Here is a 7,627-nt window from a genome sequence, read left to right on the forward strand (position 1 = left end):
GATCTTCTCTGAGCATCACGATCTTCTCTGAGCATCACCTAATCTTCTCTGACCATCATGATCTTCTCTGACCATCACGATCTTCTCTGACCATCACGATCTTCTCTGAGCATCACCTGATCTTCTCTGACCATCACGATCTTCTCTGACCATCACGATCTTCTCTGAGCATCACCTGATCTTCTCTGAGCATCACGATCTTCTCTGAGCATCACGATCTTCTCTGACCATCACGATCTTCTCTGAGCATCACCTGATCTTCTCTGAGCATCACGATCTTCTCTGACCATCACGATCTTCTCTGAGCATCACGATCTTCTCTGAGCATCACCTAATCTTCTCTGACCATCATGATCTTCTCTGACCATCACGATCTTCTCTGACCATCACGATCTTCTCTGAGCATCACCTGATCTTCTCTGACCATCACGATCTTCTCTGACCATCACGATCTTCTCTGAGCATCACCTGATCTTCTCTGACCATCACGATCTTCTCTGAGCATCACGATCTTCTCTGACCATCACGATCTTCTCTGAGCATCACCTGATCTTCTCTGAGCATCACGATCTTCTCTGACCATTACGATCTTCTCTGAGCATCACGATCTTCTCTGAGCATCACCTAATCTTCTCTGACCATCATGATCTTCTCTGACCATCACGATCTTCTCTGACCATCACGATCTTCTCTGAGCATCACCTGATCTTCTCTGACCATCACGATCTTCTCTGACCATCACGATCTTCTCTGAGCATCACCTGATCTTCTCTGACCATCACGATCTTCTCTGAGCATTACGATCTTCTCTGACCATCACGATCTTCTCTGAGCATCACCTGATCTTCTCTGACCATCACGATCTTCTCTGACCAACACGATCTTCTCTGAGCTTCACGATCTTCTCTGACCAGCACGATCATCTCTGACCATCATGATCTTCTCTGACCATCACGATCTTCTCTGAGCATCACCTGATCTTCTCTGACCATCATGATCTTCTCTGACCATCACGATCATCTCTGAGCATCACGATCTTCTCTGAGCATCACGATCTTCTCTGACCATCATGATCTTCTCTGACCATCACGATCTTCTCTGAGCATCACGATCTTCTCTGACCATCACGATCTTCTCTGAGCATCACGATCTTCTCTGACCATCACCTGATCTTCTCTGACCATCACGATCTTCTCTGAGCATCACGATCTTCTCTGAGCATCACCTGATCTTCTCTGAGCATCACCTAATCTTCTCTGACCATCATGATCTTCTCTGACCATCACGATCTTCTCTGACCATCACGATCTTCTCTGAGCATCACCTGATCTTCTCTGACCATCACGATCTTCTCTGACCATCACGATCTTCTCTGAGCATCACCTGATCTTCTCTGACCATCACGATCTTCTCTGAGCATCACGATCTTCTCTGACCATCACGATCTTCTCTGAGCATCACCTGATCTTCTCTGACCATCACGATCTTCTCTGACCAACACGATCTTCTCTGAGCTTCACGATCTTCTCTGACCAGCACGATCATCTCTGACCATCATGATCTTCTCTGACCATCACGATCTTCTCTGAGCATCACCTGATCTTCTCTGACCATCATGATCTTCTCTGACCATCACGATCATCTCTGAGCATCACGATCTTCTCTGAGCATCACGTTCTTCTCTGACCATCATGATCTTCTCTGACCATCACGATCTTCTCTGAGCATCACGATCTTCCCTGACCATCACGATCTTCTCTGAGCATCACGATCTTCTCTGACCATCACCTGATCTTCTCTGACCATCACGATCTTCTCTGAGCATCACGATCTTCTCTGACCATCACCTGATCTTCTCTGACCATCACGATCTTCTCTGAGCATCACCTGATCTTCTCTGACCATCACGATCTTCTCTGACCATCACGATCTTCTCTGAGCATCACGATCTTCTCTGACCATCATGATCTTCTCTGACCATCACGATCTTCTCTGAGCATCACGATCTTCTCTGAGCATCACGATCTTCTCTGACCATCATGATCTTCTCTGACCATCATGATCTTCTCTGAGCATCACGATCTTCTCTGAGCATCACAATCTTCTCTGACCATCATGATCTTCTCTGAGCATCACAATCTTCTCTGACCATCACGATCTTCTCTGAGCATCACGATCTTCTCTGACCATCACGATCTTCTCTGAGCATCACGATCTTCTCTGACCATCACGATCTTCTCTGACCATCACGATCTTCTCTGACCATCATGATCTTCTCTGAGCATCACCTGATCTTCTCTGACCATCACGATCTTCTCTGAGCATCACGATCTTCTCTGACCATCACGATCTTCTCTGAGCATCACGATCTTCTCTGACCATCACGATCTTCTCTGACCATCATGATCTTCTCTGACCATCATGATCTTCTCTGACCATCATGATCTTCTCTGACCATCACGATCTTCTCTGAGCATCACGATCTTCTCTGACCATCACGATCTTCTCTGAGCATCACGATCTTCTCTGACCATCACGATCTTCTCTGACCATCATGATCTTCTCTGACCATCACGATCTTCTCTGACCATCACGATCTTCTCTGAGCATCACGATCTTCTCTGACCATCACGATCTTCTCTGAGCATCACGATCTTCTCTGACCATCACGATCTTCTCTGAGCATCACCTGATCTTCTCTGACCATCATGATCTTCTCTGACCATCACGATCTTCTCTGACCATCATGATCTTCTCTGAGCATCACCTGATCTTCTCTGACCATCACCTGATCTTCTCTGACCATCATGATCTTCTCTGACCATCACGATCTTCTCTGAGCATCACCTGATCTTCTCTGACCATCACGATCTTCTCTGACCATCATGATCTTCTCTGACCATCACGATCTTCTCTGACCATCACGATCTTCTCTGAGCATCATGATCTTCTCTGACCATCATGATCTTCTCTGACCATCACGATCTTCCCTGAGCATCACCTGATCTTCTCTGACCATCACGATCTTCTCTGACCATCACGATCTTCTCTGACCATTACGATCTTCTCTGACCATCACGATCTTCTCTGAGCATCACGATCTTCTCTGAGCATCACGATCTTCTCTGAGCATCACGATCTTCTCTCAGGGCTGCTGGAGGAAGACCACGGTGGACGATCTGCTGCCGTTCGACGAGCAGAACCGGCTGCTGCTGCCGGCGACGACCCGTCAATCAGAGCTGTGGCCCATGTTGCTGGCGAAGGCTCTGATCAAAGTGTCCAACAGCGAGTGAGTGTGTTGGTGCTCACACATCACAACACACACACACTGATGATACAATAGAGTCACACATCTCAACACACACACACTGATGATACAATAGAGTCACACATCACAACACACACACACTGATGATACAATAGAGTCACACATCTCAACACACACACACTGATGATACAATAGATTCACACATCACAACAACACACACACTGATGATACAATAGAGTTACACATCACAACAACACACACTGATGATACAATAGAGTCACACATCACAACACACACACACTGATGATACAATAGAGTCACACATCTCAACACACACACACTGATGATACAATAGAGTCACACATCACAACACACACACACACTGATGATACAATAGAGTCACACATCACAACACACACACACACTGATGATACAATAGAGTCACACATCACAACACACACACACTGATGATACAATAGAGTCACACATCACAACACACACACACACTGATGATACAATAGAGTCACACATCACAACACACACACACACTGATGATACAATAGAGTCACACATCTCAACACACACACACTGATGATACAATAGAGTCACACATCACAACACGCACACACACTGATGATACAATAGAGTCACACATCACAACACACACACACACTGATGATACAATAGAGTCACACATCACAACAACACACACACTGATGATACAATAGAGTCACACATCACAACAACACACACACTGATGATACAATAGAGTCACACATCACAACACACACACACACTGATGATACAATAGAGTCACACATCACAACAACACACACACTGATGATACAATAGAGTCACACATCACAACAACACACACACACTGATGATACAATAGATTCACATATCACAACAACACACACACACTGATGATACAATAGAGTCACACATCACAACACACACACACTGATGATACAATAGAGTCACACATCACAACACACACACACTGATGATACAATAGAGTCACACATCACAACACACACACACTGATGATACAATAGAGTCACACATCACAACACACACACACTGATGATACAATAGAGTCACACATCACAACACACACACACTGATGATACAATAGAGTCAGACATCACAACACACACACACTGATGATACAATAGAGTCACACATCACAACACACACACACTGATGATACAATAGAGTCACACATCACAACAACACACACACTGATGATAAAATAGAGTCACACATCACAACAACACACACACTGATGATACAATAGAGTCACACATCTCAACAACACACACACTGATGATAAAATAGAGTCACACATCACAACACACACACACTGATGATACAATAGAGTCACACATCTCAACAACACACACACTGATGATACAATAGAGTCACACATCACAACAACACACACACACTGATGATACAATAGAGTCACACATCACAACAACACACACACACTGATGATACAATAGAGTCACACATCTCAACAACACACACACTGATGATACAATAGAGTCACACATCACAACAACACACACACACTGATGATACAATAGAGGCACACATCACAACACACTCACTGATGATACAATAGAGTCACACATCACAACACACACACACTGATGATACAATAGAGTCACACATCACAACACACACACACACTGATGATACAATAGAGTCACACATCACAACAACACACACACACTGATGATACAATAGAGTCACACATCACAACAACACACATACACTGATGATACAATAGAGTCACACATCACAACACACACACACTGATGATACAATAGAGTCACACATCACAACACACACACTGATGATACAATAGAGTCACACATCACAACACACACACACTGATGATACAATAGAGTCACACATCACAACACACACACACACTGATGATACAATAGAGTCACACATCACAACACACACACACACTGATGATACATAGAGTCACACATCACAACACACACACACACTGATGATACATAGAGTCACACATCACAACACACACACACACTGATGATACATAGAGTCACACATCACAACAACACACACACACTGATGATACAATAGAGTCACACATCACAACAACACACACACTGATGATACAATAGAGTCACACATCAAAACAGCACACACACACTGATGATACAATAGAGTCACACATCACAACAACACACACACACCGATGATACAATAGAGACACACGTCACAACAACACACACACACTGATGATACAATAGAGTCACACATCACAACAACACACACACACACTGATGATACAATAGAGTCACACATCACAACAACACACACACACTGATGATACAATAGAGTCACACATCACAACAACACACACACACTGATGATACAATAGAGTCACATATCACAACAACACACACACTGATGATACAATAGAGTCACACATCACAACAACACACACACACTGATGATACAATAGAGTCACACATCACAACAACACACACACACTGATGATACAATAGAGTCACACATCACAACAACACACACTGATGATACAATAGAGTCACACATCACAACAACACACACACTGATGATACAATAGAGTCACACAACAACACACACACTGATGATACAATAGAGTCACACATCACAACAACACACACACACTGATGATACAATAGAGTCACACATCACAACAACACACACACTGATGATACATAAAGTCACACATCACAACAACACACACACACTGATGATACAATAGAGTCACGCATCACAACAACACACACACACTGATGATACAATAGAGTCACACATCACAACAACACACACACACTGATGATACAATAGAGTCACGCATCACAACAACACACACACTGATGATACAATAGAGTCACACATCACAACAACACACACACACTGATGATACAATAGAGTCACACATCACAACAACACACTGATGATACAATAGAGTCACACATCACAACAACACACACACACTGATGATACAATAGAGTCACACATCACAACAACACACACACACTGACGATACAATAGAGTCACGCATCACAACAACACACACACTGATGATACAATAGAGTCACACATCTCAACAACACACACACTGATGATACAATAGAGTCACACATCACAACAACACACACACACTGATGATACAATAGAGTCACACATCTCAACAACACACACACTGATGATACAATAGAGTCACACATCACAACAACACACACACACTGATGATACAATAGAGTCACACGTCACAACAACACACACACACTGATGATACAATAGAGTCACACATCACAACAACACACACACACTGATGATACAATAGAGTCACACATCACAACAACACACACACACTGATGATACAATAGAGTCACACAACTCAACAACACACACACTGATGATACAATAGAGTCACACATCTCAACAACACACACACTGATGATACAATAGAGTCACACATCACAACACACACACACTGATGATACAATAGAGTCACACATCTCAACAACACACACACTGATGATACAATAGAGTCACACATCACAACAACACACACACACTGATGATACAATAGAGTCACACATCACAACAACCACACACACACTGATGATACAATAGAGTCACACATCACAACAACACACACACACTGATGATACAATAGAGTCACACATCACAACAACACACACACACTGATGATACAATAGAGTCACACATCTCAACAACACACACACTGATGATACAATAGAGTCACACATCTCAACAACACACACACTGATGATACAATAGAGTCACACATCACAACAACACACACACACTGATGATACAATAGAGTCACGCATCACAACAACACACACACTGATGATACAATAGAGTCACACATCTCAACAACACACACACTGATGATACAATAGAGTCACGCATCACAACAACACACACACTGATGATACAATAGAGTCACACATCTCAACAACACACACACTGATGATACAATAGAGTCACACATCACAACAACACACACACACTGATGATACAATAGAGTCACACATCACAACAACACACACACACTGATGATACAATAGAGTCACACATCACAACAACACACACACACTGATGATACAATAGAGTCACACATCACAACAACACACACACACTGATGATACAATAGAGTCACACATCACAACAACACACACACACTGATGATACAATAGAGTCACACATCACAACAACACACACACACTGATGATACAATAGAGTCACACATCACAACAACACACACACACTGATGATACAATAGAGTCACAC

Source organism: Callionymus lyra, chromosome 13, assembly GCF_982586985.1.
Source record: "Callionymus lyra chromosome 13, fCalLyr1.hap1.1, whole genome shotgun sequence".
Taxonomy (NCBI): domain Eukaryota; kingdom Metazoa; phylum Chordata; class Actinopteri; order Syngnathiformes; family Callionymidae; genus Callionymus; species Callionymus lyra.